At 36.1% G+C, this 23246-nt stretch overlaps 1 long non-coding RNA gene across 1 annotated transcript; it reads right to left on the reverse strand.

Moving 5' to 3' along the window:
* Nucleotides 1–8722: 8722 nt before the first annotated feature.
* Nucleotides 8723–10271, reverse strand: LOC21405743. The gene is made up of 3 exons (XR_002901958.1): nucleotides 9922–10271; nucleotides 9067–9114; nucleotides 8723–8951 (listed from the first exon to the last, which is right to left on the reverse strand). It is a non-coding gene; the product is annotated as an uncharacterized LOC21405743 (long non-coding RNA).
* Nucleotides 10272–23246: the final 12975 nt, after the last annotated feature.

Consider the following 23246-nt stretch of genomic DNA (forward strand, 5'->3'; position numbering starts at 1 on the left):
TTTTAATTAAAGATTCCAAACTTTAATTAAATTCATTATGAACATTGCTTTTTGATTATTATCCTTAAACATTATCCTCTCGTATATAACACTTATATACAATGTTTAAGGTTACATAAATAATCATGGAATTTTTATTGATATTCATAAAATATTCATAAATATATGCATATAAAATAATGAATAAACAATTTTATTAAATAAATTATAAATATCCTATTACATCTCATGCTTCTAGGACACCATTCCCAACAGAAGCGGGGTGCAGCGCACCCTTTTGGGCTACAGCGTGCAAAGGAATGCAAAGAAGTCCAGAGAGCAAAGGAAGCGCAGGCTGCAGCGCACCAAAGGCGCTGCAGCACACCCAAAAGCGTGCCCAGCTCCAAAAACGCGCGCTGCAGCGCGCCCAAAAGTGCACCTGGTTCCAAAAACGCCCGTTGCAGCGCGCCCAAACACCTGCCCCGCGCGCTGCAACGCGTCCAAAGGCGCTGCAGCGCGCCTCAACCCACGACAGTGAGCTCCTTCTTTCAAAAATGTGCGTTATAGCGTGTTTTCACACGGGCTGCAGCGCGCGTCTGAATCCCTACCTCTGAAATGTTGTAGTATAAAAGGAAAGAGATGCCACTTGAGACCAAAGCCCGGAAAACTAAAGAAAACATCAAAATGAGGCCGAAATCCTTCATCTTGGAGGTTCTTGGGAAGCTCTACAATGGATATTGGGTTTTATCTTCTTTCATCTATTTTTCCATGTTGAGCTAGACATTAAATCTAGGACTTGATGTAGTTTTATTTGAACTATGTTTTGAATATTTTGTTGATTGTTAATTTAATTTCATTTTCGATTCATTTATGTTTCTCTATGCTTAATGTTTCTAATTTATTTGGCCAACGAGTTAGATGATTTTTAGATTGTGAATTTGATGCTCGGGAGAGATTGAGTTCTTTATCTAGATTTGAAAAGCATAGTCTAGGTTGTTGTGAGACCGGGAGGAGATCAATGCTTAGATAATCAAATTAGGATTTAGGTCGTTGTGAGGTCGGGAGGCGATCAATATTCCTATTTTCTAATTCTAAAGGCGAAGCTTAAGTTGTGTTTAAATATTCATTTTGAATAGGGATATTATTTTGGATATTTAAATACAATTTCTTGTGAGGCACTCGGGAGAGGTTGCGAGATGACATTAGAGCCTTGATTAATGGATTAAATGGAATTAATTAGCGATACATAATAGGATGAACATAGGAATAATAAAGCGAAATCAAGTCCCTAGACCATTTGTGTATAGGTACTTTATTTTTAATTTTATATTTATTTTGTTTTTGTTCTTAATTATCATCTTATTAGGTTGCCTAGATAAAGTTAAGTTACAATAATCGCGGTACTTAACGGATATTCTAAACCCAATCCCTGTGGAGACGATACTCACTCACCCTATACTCAAAACTTGACACCGTACGCTTGCGGAAATTTATTATACAAAATTAATTCGTATCAATGAGTAGTACCATCTTGAGCTGTCCATTTTTAGTTCTAGGGGAATCTTACCAGCGGGCACCTAATAAGGCGGGTATGAGGATACCATAAAAGGGTGGGGCGGGTATGGGAGTTAAAAAACCCCTGAGTCAGGGATGGGGTGGAGGTGGGAGAAGCTCCCCCGTCCCCACCCCCCACCTGATTATATGTACTTTTATTTTATATATTATATATACATATATTATACAGCCCGTTTGGTTGAAGGATTCGCTCTCTGATTCGAATCATGGTTTATGGTTCACTACAGTATTTTCTCTCACAAAAAACACACGTAAATCAAAAATGGTTCTAATCTCATGGTTCTAATCTATGAACCAAACGGGCTCGAATCATGACTCAAGATTACTCAAGTCATATTATTATAGTGTTTTTTCTCACAAAAATTCAAATTCAACTTTTTATTACAGTATCTTTCTCTCACATACACAACTCAAGCCATGACTTGAGTTATGCAAATGAACATACTCTTAAAGAGTAATAATTAATACTTATAAAGAAAGGGGAAACTACCAATAAGAAAAAGGGAAACTATACTTTTAATTATAATATTTTTCAATTATAAACAACAAAAATGTTTTATGAGACATTAATGAGTATGTTGCTAAATTTTATAATTAATTTAATAAAGTTTACTTTGAGTTTTATAATATTATGAGAAATAAAGTTACGATCTTTGACAAAGTTTGTGGATTTCTCGAAATAAAGTTTCGATATTGACATAATTTTTGGTTTTCTCAAAATAAAGTTACGGTCTTTGACATAATTTGTAGATTTCTCAAAATAAAGTTTCGATATTGACATAATTTTTTATTTTCTCAAAATAAAGTTACGATCTTTGACATAATTTGTGGATTTCTCAAAATAAAGTTATGATTTTTGACATAATTTGTGGATTTCTCAAAAGAAAGTTACGATCTTAACATAATTCGTGGTTTTCTTATAATAACGTTGGTCCGCGCTCAAGTTTCTGATTAGAGCCTGCGATCACAATGGTGGTCTTATCATGCTTTCTACTACTTTTTATTAGTGTTGTCAAACGTGCCGTGCCGGGCCGGCACGGCACGCTTGACCCCAGGCCCATCACGGGCTTGGGCCGTGCCAGGCACGGCCCTGCACAGTGCTGGGCCGTGCTTGGGCCGGGCCTGAGAAGAAAAACTCAGGCCCAGTCCAAGCCCTTGGCCCTAGTCCATAAGGGCCAGGGCCGGGCCTGGGCCCAGGCCCTTCACGGGCCGGCCCCGGCCCTTGTATTTTTTTTAAAAAAATTTAATTAAAAAAATAACAAATGCCCCAAAAGATGTGATTTTATTGAATTGACGTAATAGGAGTATACATAAATGACTGCCTCGTGAAAAACCTTGCTAAGTAAAACCCGTGGAGAGATCGGGACAAAACCTTAGCGAACGAAAAAAGAGTGCAGTAGCTAGGAATAGTAAATTACAAACCTAAGTGCTTCCAGAAGATTCTGTTATTTCTAAGTTAGAAAAATATTCTTGCATCGAATCATCTGTGTATTGTTATTTTTGTCTTCTGGCATCTTTCCAGTCTTTAACGCACATTAGTCCCTCCAAGATATCTGGATGCATTCTGCTTCTCTTCTCGTCAAGAATTCGGTTGCTTGCGCTAAAAGCTTGCTCCGATGCTACCGTTGACACTGGAGTTGTCAGAATATCACGAGCTATTATGGACAGTGTTGGAAAACAATCTGTCTTGCTCTTCCACCACTGTAAGATGTCTAGGTTGTCGTCATTGATTACAAAATTTGCTTCAAAATATTTGACTAGTTCCGTAGACGCTTGTGTTGAGGACGATCCTGCCGTTTTCTCTTTCTTCTTCAAGAAACTCCACGACGATCCTTTAGGCCCCGGACTGGTAGTTGACGACGAAGTTCCCTGTTCTTTTTGACCTGTACTATATTTTACTTCATACAAACTAAAAACTTTTTCTAACATTTTCTTAGCGTCAGTAATACTTAGTTGCATATCTATTTTTAAATTCTCTGCGGTAGCAGTAATCAATGATTCAGTTCTATCTACTCCGCACCTAGGATCTAAAATGGTTGCCAATGCATATAACATAGGACAACCTGACCAATAACTTTTAAATTTATTTTCCATTAAGTTAACTATATTTCTAAAAAGTTGTGTATCCCTATAATAAGAAAATGTTTCTGAAATATTAAATAGTTGATGTAAAGCTAAATGTGCAGCAGGATAATAAACTCCAGAAAGTAATTCAGTAGCATTGTAAAAAACTTCTAAAAATTTTAAAAATACTCAGCAATCTGCCAATCAGGATCGAGAATTAAAATTTGATCATTCTTACTGTTTACGTATGTCGTGATAAGCTGTGAATACGGGAGTGCTGCCCTCAACATTAAATATGTTGAATTCCACCTATGTCTCACGTCAGTTGGAAACTTTCTTGGGCGCATTTGGCTATTCCTGCAATATTGTTTGAATTCTTAGAGCCGAACTCCAGAACTAGATATGAAGGATAATGATTCTCTAATATTTGTAAGATTAGCAGAGATATGTTAAATTCCTGCCTGAACTACTAAATTAATTATGTGACATGCACACCATTGATGAAAAATTTCCCTTCCAAATGCCGGTTTCAAACTACGTTTAAATAGATTAATTGCAGCTGTATTAGCTAACGCATTATCAAAAGTAATTGTTAAAACTTTATCTTCTATCTCATAAAACCCAAAAATTTATATTATTGTACTGAAAATAGCTGTTGTGTTATGAGGATATGGACATAAACGAAAACTAATTATTCTTTTTTTGTAAAACCCAATCGTCATCAACGTAGTGCGTTGTAACACATAAATATCCAGTTTTATTACACCCCTCCCACAGATCAGAAGTGCAAGACACAATAACATTAAAAGTCCTAAAATTATCAACAAGAGATTGTCTCATTGCATAAAAAACTTTCATGCTATCAGAACGAGTTGTGTTTCTACTTACCCGTTTAAATTGTGGGCAAACGGCTGTCTGGATGAATTCTTCGAAGGAGGCATCATCTGCAAAAGAAAGAGACAATTCGGCACTAGCTAGAAATTTAGCTAGTGCCTCACGAGCACGTTGTGCATCGTATGTAAAATTTTGTAACCCATGTGATGTGAGTGATAGTGTTTGTTGGCGGGAGTCCACACTCCCACCTTGGTGCAACGGTAGACATATTTTCCAATGTCTATCCAGATGACCAGTACCCCCACCCTTTTTATTAGAAAAAGTGCTTTTTATAATATTTACATACCGCACGAATTTCCATCTCACTTGTTTTTGGATTTGGTCGAGGCTCTTCGGTGAAATGCTGCCATGCCGGAGAAGTTCGCGGTCTTTTTCCTCTGCTGCGTTCTCCAGCTTCTTCGTTGTATACTGAAGCATTATCCACCGGAGCATTTTCTGGTTCAGTGGGGGTGGGGTTGGAAGGCATCATTTCTTCCTCAAAAAATGTCTCCTCACCAAGCTCAGGAAGAGCAGTGAAATCAGAGAAATTTGGTGAGGCCATTTTCCGGAAATTGATAGAACTTGATTGAACTTTGTAAATGAAAGAGCTAGAAAATGAATGAACACGAGAAAAAAGCTTAGAATCAAAATCAAAGAGACAAGTTGAGAGGTAGAATAAGAGTGAGATGAGAATATGAGAGTGAATTGTTATGTGGGATTTATGGTGGAATTAAGGGGTATTTATATGGGATTTTTGGGTTAAAATTCGGTTTTTTTCCGTTGGGCCCTTCGCGGGCCCGTCACGTGCCGAACGTTGGGCCCGCGAGGCCCACTGGACCAAATGAAATGGGCTTCTTTGTGGGCCGTTCGCGGGCTTGGGCCGGGCCGAATAAGGGCCATACCGCGGGCCTCCACGTGCTTGAGCCGCGGGCTGAGAAGTTGAGGCCCAGCCCTAGTCCATTACACGTGCCGTATCGGCACGGCCCGTAACAGTAACGAACCGGGCCGTGCCGAATCAGGCACTATTACGGGCTGGGCCGGGTTGTCCATGGACAGCCCGGCCCATTTGATTGACACCTCTACTTTTTATTTCACAAATTCTTCTCTGATAAAACATTGAAACTTTCTTTTTTTTTTTTTTTTTGAATGCTCCATCTAACGTTTTACCAATTTTTGTGAGATTATTGTATTCATTTATATGGGTTAGCTAGGGAAGATGGAATTGAACTCGGTGTATGTAATTTAATGCCCTTATTTAAATTTAATCATGAGTTATTGTCAATGATGTTTAATTGCTGTCTCGTTGTCACAGTAGGAGCTATTTATTTTACAAATTGTAGAGGTTGGGTTGATAATAATTAATTGAAAATTGCAGGAATAATGAAGAGTTTTTCCCATCTTCCCGAAGATATATTGGAGGAGATCTTCTTGAGAGTGCCTCCCAAGTCTCTAAAAAGTTGTAAATGCGTTTGCAAGCTGTTTTACGCTCTGATCAATAGCCAGTCATTTATAAACAAGCAACTCCATGTCCGTAAGAAACATTCGCCTTCCATAACCTTATGTTAGATCAAAAGCGAGTAACGTCCATGGTTACCATCTCTGACAAGAATGAGGGTGGCAGCGATGACGTTCCCTGTGTCGTTGAAGAAATTAGTTTGCCGCCTGTCCCGGAGACAGAGAGAGCAAATTTTCCAGTGACTTTAGTAGGTTCTCATTGTGATGGCATCATTATCTTATATGATCGTCGTGCCTATGGAAAAGAGACATTTGTTTTGTGCAATCCAAAACTTGGGTAATTCAAGCTTCACCGGAATTCCCTCTATTCATTTTTGCTGGCGCTGGATTTGGATACGATTCGAAGGCTAATGCTTACAAGTGTTTTAAGCTGTTGTGTCATGCAGTTAAGGAAAATGTATCTAGAGCATTCTGGGTACTGACTCTTGGAGGGAAACTGAGTTCAATTTGAATGTTAACTGTTGTGTTGATGTTGATGTTGAAGGGGTGTATTACAAAGGAGCTTATTACTGGTGGAATTTGGGGAGGCAATGGTCCAGGAAAATGGTTCTTTCATTTGACTTGTCTGAGGAGGAGTTTCATCAAATACAAGTGCCAGAACATGCCCAAGATCCAAGAACAAAAATGTGGAAACTTGCTTAATGGAATGATTCAGTCGTCTCTTTTATCTCCACCGATTACTTATGGCATTCAAAATCTTCTGAGATGTGGGTGATGGTTGACAACTTCGGTGGTGTTGAAGGCTTTACTTATTGGACCAAGCATCTTACAATTGGCCCACTGGTGTGCATCCATTATCCTCTGGCATTTTGGAAGGATGATGAGTTGCTAATGCAAGCTAGAGATGGTGGAACATTTGTGTCGTATAACCTTAATAGCCAAAAGTTTCGAAAGCTTCCCATCCATGGAATGGTGATACCATGGGCAACTCATGCTTATTTATGTTCCAAGAGTCTAGTTTCAATCAAGAGAAGAAAGAATGGTGTTGACAAGGGCAGTCACGCTTATTTATATTCAAAAGCAAGGAAAAATTCTTAGGAAAAATGCTTAAACAGACGAGACTCTTCAGTGTAGTCTGGCAACTATCTATTTGAGGTTGTGTTTTTTAGAACATATTTATGCCTTTCTTTTTTCCCCCAAGAAGTTATGTGTGGATGAAGAATCATACTTAAAATTATGTTTATTCCTCCTCAATTTATTTACTTCTACCGTCTTGCTAAAATGTGTTTGTGCTTGTTATATTTTTGATAGCTTGTTTAAGATGAGGAAAATAGTGGTAACCTTATTAGGAGAGGAATCAAAGCAATTGCACTATCCATCGCCTGAATGTATATTTTACTCGAATTTGTTAGAGTGCGATCCTAAGCAATAGCTTTTGTGTAGATCCTAGATAGTTTTTTGGGATAAAATTATTTTAACATCTTTTGTTATAACGAAATATGTTCATGATATTCGGTATTTTTTATAATATTAAAATGATACCTTAATATTTTAAAAAATCTATTTTTAGTATCTGAGTCGAATTTTTGGATGTAAAATGTTTATACATTTCTAATTAATTAAATTAAAACCCATAATTTTACATTTATTTTTTTTTGGAAATATTTTTAACATATTTAAGAAACCAAAAGCAGCAAATCTAAATTCAAATCCAAATGAGATTATCCTGGATTTTTCTGCACAAACCAGAATCAAGTTTAAAATTTACCTCAATAACAACTTTAAAAAGAAAAAGATAGAAAACAAGATAAATACCTTTCAAATAAGTACTCCAACTAATTTCTAACCCCCAAAGATTAACTCTTTGATTCCAAATATTAGCTCCTTAATTTCTACCATTTTACAATTAAAATAATAAAAATAGTTAAATTAAACATTTTTAAAATTCTAAAATTGCCCTCAATGACCCATTGGTAAATTATAAGATATGCCGGCAAGACCCGCCGGCTGATTCATAACCTGACAAATTACACCAACCGCCGACAGGTCTCTGACCTGCCGCCAACCATAACCTGCCAAGTTACACTGGCCCCGGCAAGTCTCCGACCGGCCGCCGGCCATAATCTGTCAAGTTATGATCCATAACTTGACAGATTACGCCGACCGTCGACCTTCATCATAGTATGATAGGTTATGATCCATAGACTGCCAGTTTATGAGATTATGAGATTATGATAGGTTATGATCCAATATGACAGGATAGTCTATCGGTTATAGACTGCCAGTTTGTCAATTTATGAGATTATGATCCATAACCTGTCAATTTATGAGATTATGATCCATAACCTACCAGTTTATGATGTATAAACTATCAGATTATGTCCATAACTTGACATGTTATGCCATAACCTGCCAAATTACAAAGCATAATATGCTACATTATGTTGTTTTTTTCAATAAGTATAACTAGATTTATAGCAACAATAATCAAATTGAAAAATTCAAACACACAAGAAATATTGAACAATCAATAACACTAATAATCCTTCTAATAAACATAAAATCAAAATATACCTATCAATTCATAAACAAGACATCATGGAAAAACCCATACCGAGTATCTAAGGTAAAAATCGCTTAGTTCTAAATTGTTTACGATAAAGAACTATGTGGCAAGACCATTTACTTAAGTGCAAAAGCATTTAATGCAGTAGTTAACGTAAAATATATTTCATCACCTGCCAAGCAAAACAAAACAAAACATAACATAAAAAAAAAAAAGGAAAAATACTGCATCTCATTCTAATTCCTATATAATTCAGGCACACAATTTCTGGTATGAAGATATGCTAAAAATGTATGTCAGAGAGAAAGCAACTAAAATTCCCCAATCCAACAAGAACATGCAATACCGTATAGGCACTTGAGCCTCCTCCTACTCTGTTCTTAACTCCAGCTTCACCATATTGATCATACAAAGCTCGCTTTTTATCGTCTGATAGCACCTGACAGTGTTGTACTTCAGAATTAAAAGACAATATCATAAATATGAAAAAGGTCAAAAAAAAAAAAATAAAGGCGAAGTGAGCAAATGGATTGCATTAACTCCTTAAAGTATACCTCATATGCAGCACTAATATCTTTAAACTTCACAGTAGCTCCAGGTTGCTTGTTCACGTCAGGGTGATAGAGTAACAAAACATATATAAGTTCAGGTTCACATTATTTTATGCGATATTATAATAAATTGAACCAGTTTATATGAATAGTTGGGATGTGTAATTCCCAACTATTCATATAAATTGGCAGGGGAATTCCCATCTACCATTCACTTTCAAATTATAATATCCACAATAATTTAATATTCCCCCAAACCTCTAAGAAAAAGGGGACTAAAAACTTCAGAGCAGTGATTTAAAACAAACTGCTAATATATATATATATAAAAAATATATATATATATATATATATATATATATATATATATTAAAAAAAAAAAAGATGAAACGTGAAGAACATAAAGGAAAGTATAATGCTATAGCTGTTGTCCAAAATTCAGAACTCAGAACCATGCTAGCCCGAAATTAAAGAGTAAATTCCTTGAAAAAAAAACAAAAAATTAAACAAACTACATAAGCTTATCTAAGAACAAACAAAATTCGTATGCAAAAACAAGAATGGAAGGGAAAAAAAGGCGTAAAAGATAAGAAAAAACCATACAATATTAGAATTCTGCGAACCCCTAGTTGAGAAAAGATAAGTCGAATGTCACGCTCTAAGATGCTTCAAAATTCCTCGAATTAAAAAATCATAATCATCATAATAAGAATAAGAATAATTTATATTTTAACAAAGCACCATTGAAAAATTCAATGGCGAAACCGAAATCCTCACGAAAACTCATCAAATACTCTCGAAAGAAGCTGCATTTCAGAGCAACCAAAGAAAACAACAATGGCGAACTGAAAAGCTTACCGGCTTGGAGAAGATTGTTGACGATTGTGGAGATCTTGGCGACGATCTCTAGATCTTCTCCGCAGCGATCCGAGCCACCGGATGTTACTGAGATCGAGTCATCGGCGGAGATCTTGTCGGACCCGGTGCAAATTCGTCTCGTTGCCGTGAAAAGAGAGAGAATGTCGCGGGTTCGTCGCAGATCCGGTGGACCATCGCAGAGGCATGGAGAGAGAGCGCCGCTAGTCCGAGCAAGCTCCGTCTCGGCGGCGGCCGAGAGAGATCGACTCTGCAATTCAGATCTCCCGGAACTTGGACGGAGAGGAGAGAAAGTGACGGAGAAAAAGAGAGAGGGGGCTGGGAAGAGAGAGATTGGCGGAGAGAGAGGAGTCGTGCGAGAGAAGAGAGAGACTTATGCTCTGTTTGGTAAGAAGGAAAGAAAATAAGAGGGAAAGGAAAACTATAATGCATAGAAAATTAGAAGGATAGAAAAGATTTTGATTTTCTCTTGACTTGTTTGGTATGATAGGAAGGAAAGAAAATGAATCTACATTCCATTGTTTAGTATTAGAAGTGAAACTAAAGAGATGGAAAAATTATTATTGGTGTAATTACTTTTTTGTCTAAATATTTTTTATTAATATTCTTTTCTAATAAAAGTATAAATAATACAGTATTCAACATCAAATTAACTCAAAAAATTCATGTAACTTGAACATAAATTTCCTTTCAATTTTCTTTTCCTTCCCAATTTCCTTTCTACCAAACAAGTTAATTTATCAATTTCTATCCTAAAATCCCTCCAACATTTTCTTTCCTTCCACTTTTCATTCATACCAAACATAATGTTAGAGAGTGTAAGAGAGAGAGGAGAAACCGAAGAAAGACGAGCGTAGAGAGAGAGAGAGAGAGAACGCGCGAAGAGATGAGAGTGAGGGGCGTGCGGCGGAGTGAAGAGAGAGAGAGAGAGAGGAGAGAGAAGGGAGGCTGAGAGAAAGAAGGGGGAATTAGGGTTTAGACCCGATTCAGGGTATTTTAGTCGTTTACATCCCATTTAAAATGTGAGATAAATCACATAAAAAAATTAAAAATCATGCAGATTTAATAATTAAAAAAACTTAATTTACCGATACACTAAGTGTATTAAAGAATCACCTAAATGTTAAAAGGGGTAGTCCATTTTAAAATGGTAGAAATCCTAAGTTAGGTGATTTGAAGGCAAAACAAATTACATGTTTGGAACCAATTCTGAAAACTTTTTTCACGTTTTTTAAGGAGCAAAAAATGGAAATGATCTGAAAATTGCGTTTAGAGCAATCTTCAACCAAAACCAAAGTTGAAAATGTTTTTGGCCTTTCTCACAAAATCGTACAGCTTCTGAAAACGAATTTTACTCGTTTTGCATTTTCTATTTTCATTTTCTCCTCACTATTTTCTCGTACCTCACCAAATCTAAACCAGAAGTTCTCGTGATCAACACTTTTCGGAACAAGTGGTCTCGACCAGCCAAAAGTGTCGGAGTCTTCATCGGTGGCGGAGTGAAGAGAGAGAAAGGGGGGAGAGAGAAACGAGGCTGAGAGAAAGGGGAGAGAGAGAAATGAGACTGAGAGAAATAACAGGAGAATTAGGGTTTAGATTCGAATAAGGGTATTTTAGTCCTTTAAATCGCATTTAAAATATCAGATAAATGTTAAGGGACTTTCTTCGGTACGCCAACATACGGGTGTGCTAAGTTTTTTGTCCGTCACATTTATATAAAATCACGTTAAAAAGTTAAAAAGTACGCATATTTAATAGTTAGAAAAACCTAACCTACCAGTACACTATGTGTACTAGAGAATCTCCTGAATGTTAAAATGGGTAGTCCATTTTAAAAGGGTAGAAATCCTAAGTTAGGTAATTTGAAGGCAAAACCAACTGCCTATTTGGAACCAATTCTGAAAACGCTTTTCACGTTTTTTAAGGAGCAAAAAATAGAAATGATCTGAAAATTGCGTTTAGAGCAATCTTCAACCAAAAACAAAACTGAAAATGTTTTTGGCCTTTCTCACAAAATCGCACAGCTTCTGAAAATGAATTTTACTCATTTTGCATTTTCCATTTTCATTTTCTCTTCACTATTTCCTCGTACCTCACCAAATATGAACCAAAAGTTCTCGTGATCAACACTGTTCGGAACAAGTTGTCTCGACCAGCCAAAAGCGTCGGAGTCTTCGTCGGCAGCGGCCAAAAGTGAATCCCTACCTTGAGAAATGATCTAGGCCGTCGATTTCCAGACGGATTTTCCGATGTCATTGATCGCTTGGCCGACCGATTAGAGCGACGATTGTGGCAACGACCTCGAGCGACGCCGGGAGGTCCCTCACGGCGCGTGAGGCGGCATCGCGGATCACCGTTGTCTCCATCCTCAAGCCGGAGCCGAACTCCTCGAGATCCTTGCGATAGGTCTGGATAACCGGCTCAAATTTTGTCGCCAAGGTCTTGATCAGACCGCCGAAGCTCCAAGCTGTACTCGAATTCGAATCCGGCGGTAACTCGGGAGCAGGAGTGTCATCGTTTTGGGGCTCATCGGAGTCGGAGGGCTCCAAGGGTTCATCGGCGAAAATGAACTTGAAGAAATCCATTGAAGGAGAAAAGAGGAAGAGTTCGCAGTTTTTTTTTTTTTTTTTTTTTTTTTGGTGAAAGAACGTTTACTGGACAGGGAAAGAAGTTGAAGTTAGGAATATATCACCATAAGATTCTCATGGGGAACAAAGAAAGGATTTATAGGAAAAGTTTTACGATCAATATAAATGAATTACCAAACAACATTTTTGTTTTTTTTTTATATTGAAAACAATCTCATAATAAAACTACCAAACGCATTTTCAGAAATAATTCCTGCTTGAGATTGTAAACGATTTCTTTTCCATTTTCATACAGACTATAACATTATTTTAGAATGAGTTTCAAACGCACCCAAAAATTTTAAGGGCTCGTTCAGTTCGCTGATGTGAGTTTTTAATTCGAGTTGAGATGTGACTTTATGTGAGAGCTTTTTACTATAATAAAATAGTAAAAAAGTTAGATGTGACTGATTCGAAGAGCTTTTTACTGTAACAAAACTCGAATCGGTGAAATAAATTAGGCCTAAATCTCCCAACCCTACTCGGTCCCACCTAGGATAACGTGGAGGTAAAAAGGAAGAACAAACAGAAAGGCTGGCGGCGTCCCCAAACTCATGGCGCAAAATCCCTAAAAAGCCCAATCAAAGGCGATTTGTGTAGTCCAAATCAAACGTTCTAAGATCTGATGAACCTTAAGGGCACATTATCTTTGACAGCACAATCTGACAATGAGCGACACGGGCTAACAGCAATGAGAAACAACCGGCGACGAACAGTGAAACATCCGACTATGGATTCCTTCTGAATGTTGTAATCAACCAAAGTCCTTCCATTCTCCAGTTGCTTCCCCGCAAAATGTTGTAAACAGATTTGAACTGCAATATTCTTAAAGTTTGGTTTAGAAATGTTTAGTTAGCAACTTGAATATGCTTTGTCGTGGAAGGAGAATGGATTTGGTTTGTATTAGGATGAATTTGGTTTTGTGGTAGAAGGGGAATCTTGCATTGTGAATTTGGTTTGCAACATGATTGATTTCTTTTCTTTATAAACACATTTTAAAATTTTCATATATTAAATTTAAAATTATTAGTTTTTATTCAATTAATGAGAAGGGCATATAATGCATTTTACATCTCAAAAACTCAGTTTAAGGTAGGGCTGACAATTCGTGTTTACGTGTTGTGTTCGGGCCGACACGATTACGGCACGACACGATTATAATAAACACGAACACGACACGATTAATAAACGTGTCAGAAACCCAAACACGAACATGAACCGCTAATAACACGGTTAACACGACACAACACGCGAACACGATTACTAAACGGGTCGTGACGAGTCAACATAAAAAAAACACGCTTATGACCCGTTTATGATCCAATTAACAAAAATAGTGAAATTTTATATTGTATTCAAAACTAATATTAATTGACTACTTAATATCACTTATAGTTAAAATCATGCGAGCATATAATAAGAAAAACATAAATCCTTCAATTCTCTATAATAACCAACACACATAAAAATATTCAAATATCAAACATATATATATATATATATATGATACTACTAGATTATCATATAGATATATATATATATATATATGTGTGTGTGTGTGTTTCAAAACATAACTAATTACCAAACATCCAAAGAAGTTTGAAAATATAACCAAACATTTAAATGTTTAAGTGCATAAAACATAAAATAATATAGGAAAATGTCTTCTTTGAGGTTGAATGCCAAACGACGCTCCAAAAATCAAAATTAGTTTCCAGTTGCTTTAACCTATTCATAGAGAAAGAAAACATTTTATTAATGAAAGGAAATTTATAGCACGGGCATGCCACAAGGAAATTCATGTTACCTTCCATTGCATTTAAGGTATTGAGGTTGTGAGAATTTTGAGATGACCGAGAAGTGGGCTCATTAATATCCAATGTAAAAACAACTTCAGTAATTTCATCCACGGCTTCACGAATCGATTTGTTGTTTTCTAAACATAATAGATAACTTATATAGTTAAGACTTAAGATAACGGCGGAGGAGCACTTTGGAAAAGAGATAACGGCGGGTGAGAGAATGAGAAAAAGAGAAGTAGGGTGAGAGGAAGGACCAAAGGAAGGGTTTACTCTAAAAAATATTAAATATATATATAAACTTGCTTAATAAACTGGCCGGGCCATGTCGGCCCGTATAACCAAACAGGTTAACTGTGTTAAACAGGCTGACATGAATCCAGCTTATTTATTTTCATGTTATTCATGTCAGCCCGTTAACGACCTAATTAATAATCATGCGGTCCAAACTCATTTATCTCGTGTCGTTTTCGTGCCGTTTCATCGTGCCGTGTCTGAAATTACCGGTCTTAGTTTAAGGTACTAAAAAAAGGTTTTTGAAATGATAAGGTATCATTTTAATATTATCAAAAATATAAAACACCATAAGTATAGTTAACTATAACACAAAGTATTAAAATGATTTTATCCTTAATTTTTTTTATGTTTGTTATTTTGTTATGTACCTTTTCTTTCATTGTTATTAATAATATTCTTTTGTTTCTTATTACAAAAATACATGTGTTCTAATGTTAGTGGTCTAACATGTTATCCAAAGAACGGCTATTCAAGAGGGCTGAATTGAAAGATCTTTCAAAAATAATACAGTTATTGGAGAATTAACACAAATATCACTAATTAATGAAAATAGTCACTGCACGGAAATTTAATTGAACATTTGGTAGGCAATTTAACAACCACGCAATTTAATCAAGAAAAACAAATATTTCAATCACTATAGAATAATCAACAATTAAGTTCACCAATTAAACTTAAATTTCAATAAATTAAATAGGGGGAGGGAGAGAAGTTTGCAAGATGATTTTATAGTGGTTCACAAAAATTGCATGCATTTATTGTTGCCGTGTTATTCCACCACTCGACCTTCTTTATTATCGATCGACGTTTCAGCACGATCACTCTTACTTACAAATACAGTGAGTCTTTGTACCCGAGGCTTCGCCAAGCCCTCTTACAAATCTTCAATTTTCACCAGAGATCGACGAACCAACCAAACCCAATAAATCAAAAGCTTGATGAGAGATTTTAATGAAAATTACAAGAATATTTAACAAGTGAGGTACTCAAATTCACACTCTTAGACGAGTAAAACGCAAGAAAGGAACTAGGAGAAAATGATGTCACTCTTTCTAAACAAATCCAAGGTAGGTTCAAAAAAGTGTGTGTAAATCAAGGAAGAATCTAAAGAGAATATTGATTTTGTAATCATTTTTTGAGAAACTTTGGATTTTAAGGAAATGTAGAAGCTCTCTATAGCATTTCTTACCTATTTTGGACCTCAGAAGGGTCTTAAATAGGAAAAAACAAGGCAATTTGTATGTTTGGGCTCACTGTCTAACGTCAGATTTTTGACCATTTGAGCAGTACCAAGGGAACTTGTGAGCCAAATTTTGAATCTACTAAACTCCACCAGTTGACCGGTGAAGTTTATATGCCCCTGTAACCAGTCTACCGGTTACAACTCACATCCGCTCCTCACAAACCAAATTTGATTTTAATCAATTTAAATTTTTGCAAAAATGATTTTCAAACAATTTGAGTAGAATTATAAATCAATTTCAAAAATTATTTTGTGAGTGTGTGTAAGAGCCAAACCAATAATTAACAATAGATAAAATGAGATCAAAATCAATACAAGACTAAATTTATAATAGACTAATAAAGTAATGTCTTGATGATATGCCATCTTTAAAATTGAAGCTTCTTAACTTATCTTTCAAATTTTCATATGCTTGCACCATCATTATTTCTTCTTTTTCTTATTCTTGAGTTAACCAAAATCCTAATTCAGAACTCAAGATAAATTGATTAGTGATAATTAACGTGTTTGTTATCATCAAAATTCAATATTAATTTACCCTTGGCCAACATAATAATCGCAGTTAGTTGCACTAATTACTAGTTGTAATGAGTATTTATATTCTGATTTATAATTTTTCAGTTGATCAATAAAGAGAGAGTTAGGAAATTAGTGTAGTTAGTAAGGATGAAGGCCATGTGGTCTAGAAATTAGAGGTGCCCTGCACAGTGCAGGGTCGTGCCAGGGCGGGCCTAAGGAAAAGCCCTCAGGCCCAGTACTGGCCCTCGGTCCTAGTCCATAAGGGCCAGGGCCGGGCCCAGGCCCTTCACGGGCCAGCCCTCAACTTTTTATTTTTTTTAAAAATATATTTAATAAAAAAAATTCATATGCCCTTAACAGATGTGATTTTATTGAATTGAGATAATGCGAATAAGTACACATAAATCACTGCCTCGTTAAAAACCTTGCCAAATAAATCACTGCCTCAGTGAAGGAAAAAATAGTGCAATATTCTAGGATAAGTAAATTACAAAAGCTAAGTGCTTCCTGATGATTCTATTATGTCTAAGTTATAAAAATATTCTTGAATTGAATTATCCGTATATTGTTGTTTTCGCCTTCTAGCATCTTCTCAGTCTTTAACGCACATTAACCCCTCCAAGATATCCGGATACATTCTGCTTCTCTTTTCATCAAGAATTTAGTTGCTTGCACTAAATGCTTGCTCCGATGCAACTGTTGGCACTGGAGTTGTCAGAATGTCACGGGCTATTACGGACAGTGTTGGAAAACGATCGATCTTGCTCTTACACCACTGTAAGATGTCCAGTTTGTCGTCATCCATTACAAAATTTGATTCAAAATATTTTACTAGTTCGGTAGACGCTTGTGTTGATGACGATCCTCACGTTTTCTCTTTCTTCTTCAGTAAGCTCAACGATGAGCCTTTAGGCCCCGAACTGCTTGATGACACCGATGTTCCATGTTCTTTTTGACTTGTTATGTATTTTACTTTATACAAACCAAATAATTTTTCTAATATCTTCCTAGCATCAGTAATAGTTAATAGCATATCAATACCTAAATTTTTTGTTGTAGCAATCATTAAAAATTCAGTCCCATCTACTCCGCATCTAGGATCTAAAATAGTTGCTAATCCATATAACATAGGACAACCGGACAAATAACTTTTAAATTTAGCTTCCATTAGCTTAACTATATTTCTAAAAAGTTCAGTATCCCTATAATAAGAAAATGTTTCTGAAATATTAAATAGTTGATGTAAAGCTAAATGTGCGGTAGGATAATAAACTCTGAAAAGTAATTCAGTAGCATTGTAGAAAACTTCTAAAAATTTAAAAAAGCACTCACAATACTCCAATCTGTATCGAAATTAAAATTTGATCATTCTTACTATTTACATACATTGTGATTAGTTGTTGATACGAGAGTGTTGCCTTCAACATTAAGTAGGAGGAGTTTCCACCTATGTCTCACATCAGCTAGAAACTTTCTTGGGCTCATCTGGCTACTCCTGCAATATTGTCAAAATTTTTGGAGTCGAGCTCCAGAACTAGATATGAAGGATAAAGATTCTCTAATATTTGTTAGATTAGAGGAAATATGTTCAATTCCTGCTTGTAATACTAAATTTATTGTGTGGCACACACACTGTTGATGAAAAATTTCGCCACCAAATGCTGGTTTCAAATTACGTTTAAACATGTTAATTGCAGTTGTGTTTGCTGACGCATTATCAAAAGTAATAGTTAAAACTATATCTTCTATCCCATAAAACCCAAAAAAATTCATTATTGTTCCAAAAATAGCATTTGCGTTATGAGGAAATGGACACAAATAAAAACTCATTATTTTCTTTTGTAAAACCCATTCATCATCAACATAATGCATCGTGACACATAAATATCCAGTTTGATTGCACCATTTCCATAGATCAGAAGTACAATATATAGTAGAGATTAAATGACCTAAAATTATAAACTAGAGATTATCTCATTGCATAAAACACTTTCATGCAATCAGAACGAGTTGTGTTGCTACTTACCCATTTAAATTGTTGGCAGAAGGCCGTCTGTACGAATTCTTCGAACGCCGCATCATCTGTAAAAGAAAGAGGTAATTCCTCACTAGCTAAAAATTTATTTAGTGCCTCACGAGCACGTTGTGCATCGTATGTAATTTTACAACCCTTTTCATGTGAGTGATAATGTTTATTGGCGGGAGTCCACATTCCCACCTTGGTGCAATGGTAGACATGCTTTCCAATGTTTATCTAGATGACCAGTATCCCACCCTTTTTATTAAAAAAATGTTTTTAACAATATTTCATATCGCACGAATTTTCATTTCACCTGTTTTTGGATTTGGTCGGGGCTCCTTTGTGAAATGCTGCCATGCTGGAGCAGTTCACGGTCCTTTTTCGGTGATGTATTCTCCAACTTCCTCATTGTACATTGAAGCATTATCAACCGGAGCAGCTTCCTGTTCGGTGGGGGTGGGATTATGAGCCATCATTTCATCCCCGAAAAATGGCTCATCATCAAGCTTAGAAAGAGCAGTGAAATCAAGGAAGTTTGATGTGGCCATTTTTTGAAAATTGATTGAACTTTGTAAATGAAAGAGCAAGAATTTGAGTAATCACAAGAGAAAAGCTTATAATCAAAATCAAAGAGACAAGATGAGAGATAAAATGAGAGTGAGATGAGAAGTTGAGAGTGAATTGTTATATGGGACTTAGGGTGGGATTAAGGGGTATTTATAGGGGTTTTGGGGTTGATTTTCAGATTTTGCCCGTTGGGCCCTTCGCGGGCCCAACAGTCACAATCCTCACGGGCTGGGAGGGATTTCGTGGGCCGTCTCGCGGGACAAACATGTGCCTGGGCCGAGCCGAATAAGGGCCGTTTCGCGGGCCGAACTGGGCTTGGGTCGAACTGGACTTGGGCTGAGAAGGGCTAGGGCCGAGCCTGGGCCTTAGACTGAGAAGCCACGGCCTAGCCTTGGCCCCTCAAACTTGCCGGGCCGGCATGGCCCGTAAGTACCGTACCGGACCGTGTTGAACCCGGCACTGTTATGGGCTAGGTCGGGTCATTCATGGACGGCCCAGCCCATTTGACAACTCTACCATAAATACAAGTTTATGGTGGTTTATATTTCTCCACCACAACCATTTTTGGCCCAGCCTGAGGCCTGTTATTATTTGGCCGAACCTGCCCATGTCTGGCCCTAACTTTTAGGCCGGGTTGGACCGAGGCTTTAGGCCCTAAAGCTAATTTGAGTCAGGCCAGCTGATCCCATGGTGTGCGCGCTCAGCCTGTCTTTCGTTGCCACCTAGCTCACTTTTGCTTGCTCCTTGCTCCTCTGAATGTAAATTAAAGAGGCTTTATAAGGCTTATGCAGCCGCAAAAACAAGATGACAGACCCCTTTTGGACGAGACATTGTTCGTCAACGCACAGATGCCTAAAATGAATGAGCCCCATTGGAGAGCTTTTAGGGTTAGGTTATTAGGGTTATTTTATTTAGGTTTATGTTATGACCCTTACTAGTGCTGAAACTTTAGACGGGCCAACCGCGACCACAGAAAATTCTGAATTTTTACCCGATGACCGAGCTCGATCTGGCTGAATTTTTGGGCTCCCCGACCCGACCTGAATTTTCTACTTGGACGGGATTCAGGCAGCCTTTGGCTGCCCGTTATATTATTATTATTATATATATATTACAATTTAAAATTTGAAATGAATACACGAACTATATAAAAAAATTATTTATTTATTAATTTTTAAATTTATAATTCATGCTTGTCTCGTTAAAAACCTTACCAAGAAAAACCTAATTGGGATAAAAACTTGGTAAGGAAAAAAGAGTGCAATCATTGTAGGACGAATTACAAATTTGACGACCTTATAAAGTCTATATACAAGATTATAATAACACTATACAAAGTAAATAAATATTTACAAATTACAATAATAGAATTTAATTTGAAGCAGAAGGATCGTCTTGAAAATTAAAAATTAATCTATTAAATTCGTCGATCCATTCTTGGCATGCTGGTGAAATTGTATCGTGTAAACGTTGGTCGGAATGATCCTAATCCTTGATGCACATCAAAGCTTCAACAATATCCGGTTGCAATGCGTTTCTCCGTTCTTCAAGTATTCAGCCGGTTGTACTAAATGCTTGTTCGGCTGTAATAGTGGAGACTGGGATCAAAAAAATATCTGTTGCCAGTCGAGTTAGGATCAGCATAGTTAATGCTCGTGCCCTCCACCACTGAACCAAATCAAACATTTCATTATTATCTACAACTAAGTCCTCACTTAGGTACGCCATTAACTCGTTGAAGCCGCCGCTGTTGCTACCACCTCTTAATGAAGATCCACTCCCAGATTCTTCTAGACCTTGAGTCGTCGTCATTGTCTTCTTCTTCTTCTTAGACAATCTGAAAACATTCAAGAATGAATGTGGATTGTCGTATCGTTGTTGCGGTTGTTCTACACAAGGTGTGTTTCTAAACCTACTTTCATAAGAGCTATAGAGAGAAAATATTTTTTCCTTTATAATAGGAAATTGGTCAGTAGTGTCGATAGCTAAAATGTCACATAAGTTATCTAATCCACTTTCTAAACCATTTAATTTTAATCTAGGGTCGAAAATAACACCGAAACCAAACAATATTGGTAATTTAGACCAATATTTTTTTAACTTCTTTTCCATAGAAGCGATAGGAACTCTTAAAACCTCATGTGTCTTAAATTCACTAAATAAAATAGTCATTCTTAAAAGTTCTTAAACCTTGAGTCGTCGTCATTGTCTTCTTCTTCTTCTTCTTAGACAATGCAAAAACATTCAAGAATGAATGCGGATTGTCGTCTCGTTGTTGCGGTTGTTCTACACAATGTGTGTTTCTAAACCTACTTTCATAAGAGCTATAGAGAGAAAATATTTTTTCCTTTATAATAGGAAATTGGTCAGTAGTGTCGATAGCTAAAAAGTCACATAAGTTATCTAATCCACTTTTTAAACCATTTAATTTTAATCTAGGGTCGAAAATAACACCGAAACCATACAACATTGGTAATTTAGACCAATATTTTTTTAACTTCTTTTCCATGGAAGCGATAGGAACTCTTAAAACCTCGTGTGTCTTAAATTCACTAAATAAAATAGACATTCTTAAGAGTTCTTAAACCTTGAGTCGTCATCGTTGTCTTCTTCTTCTTCTTAGACAATGCGAAAACATTCAAGAATGAATGCGGATTGTCGTCTCGTTGTTGCGGTTGTTCTACACAAGGTGTGTTTCTAAACCTACTTTCATAAGAGCTATAGAGAGAAAATATTTTTTCCTTTATAATAGGAAATTGGTCAGTAGTGTCGATAGCTAAAAAGTCACATAAGTTATCTAATCCACTTTCTAAACCATTTAATTTTAATCTAGGGTCGAAAATAACACCGAAACCATACAACATTGGTAATTTAGACCAATATCTTTTTAACTTCTTTTCCATAGAAGCGATATGAACTCTTAAAACCTCGTGTGTCCTAAATTCACTAAATAATATAGTCATTCTTAAAAGTTCTTAAACCTTGAGCCGTCGTCATTGTCTTCTTCTTCTTCTTAGACAATCCGAAAACATTCAAGAATGAATGCGGATTGTCGTCTCGTTGTTGCGGTTGTTCTAGACAAGGTGTGTTTCTAAACCTAGTTTCATAAGAGCTATAGAGAGAAAATATTTTTTCCTTTATAATAGAAAATTGGTCAGTAGTGTCGATAGCAAAAAAGTCACATAAGTTATCTAATCCACTTTCTAAACCATTTAATTTTAATCTAGGGTCGAAAATAACACCGAAACCATACAACATTGGTAATTTAGACCAATATTTTTTAAACTTCTTTTTATAGAAGCGATAAGAACTCCTAAAACCTCGTGTGTCCTAAATTCACTAAATAAAATAGACATTCTTAAAAGTCTTCTTAACGTTAATGGTGTCGTTGGGTAATAAGTTCCACTAAGCTTTAAAGTAACTTCGTGAAATCTACCTAAAAAGTTAAACAAGAGTTTGGCAATTTGCCAATCAGTTTCATCTATAAATCATGATCCTAATTTTACACTAACATAGTTTGTTATAACATCTTTATTGAGGATGCATTGTTCAAGCATTATATAAGTAGAGTTCTATCTTATGGGCATATCTAAGGCTAATGCTCTAAGATTTTGATTACATGCTTGTAGAAACCTAAATTAATCTTGTATTCTTTGATTACTACCTTGAATCCAAGCAATGTTATCTCAAATTCTTTTAATATGACTTGACATTGATTTTAAACCGGATTTTACTATTAAATTAATTATATGACATGTACAACGTTGGTAAAATATATCATTATTACCGAATAAACTTAAATCAACTTTAAAAAGTTCTATTGCTTTAGTATTTACTGTAGCATTATCTAATGTTATGACCATTACTCTATCCCTTAAACTATATTCATCAATGACAGATAAAATTGTGTTATATATTAAATTGGCGGTATGTGATCCTATAACACATTTAAAACCTAATATTCTCTTATCTAAATCAAAACATTTATAATAATGTCCGGTTACAGCTAAATATCTTTGTTGGCAACGGCGGATCAAATATCTGCTGTTAACGCAATACAACCACTAGTAGAGTGTAAAAGGTTGATTAATGCTTCTTTTTCTTGTTTATATAATTTTAATGCATCTCTCCTAAGAGTAGTTCTTGAAAAAAATTGTGCATTAGGATTATGTACAATTTTAATGTAACGCTGCCAATTCCTTTGTTCGGTAAAACTAAGTGGTTGATCTAATGTG

Source organism: Morus notabilis, unplaced genomic scaffold (genome assembly GCF_000414095.1).
Source record: "Morus notabilis unplaced genomic scaffold, ASM41409v2 Scaffold538, whole genome shotgun sequence".
NCBI classification, from domain to species: domain Eukaryota; kingdom Viridiplantae; phylum Streptophyta; class Magnoliopsida; order Rosales; family Moraceae; genus Morus; species Morus notabilis.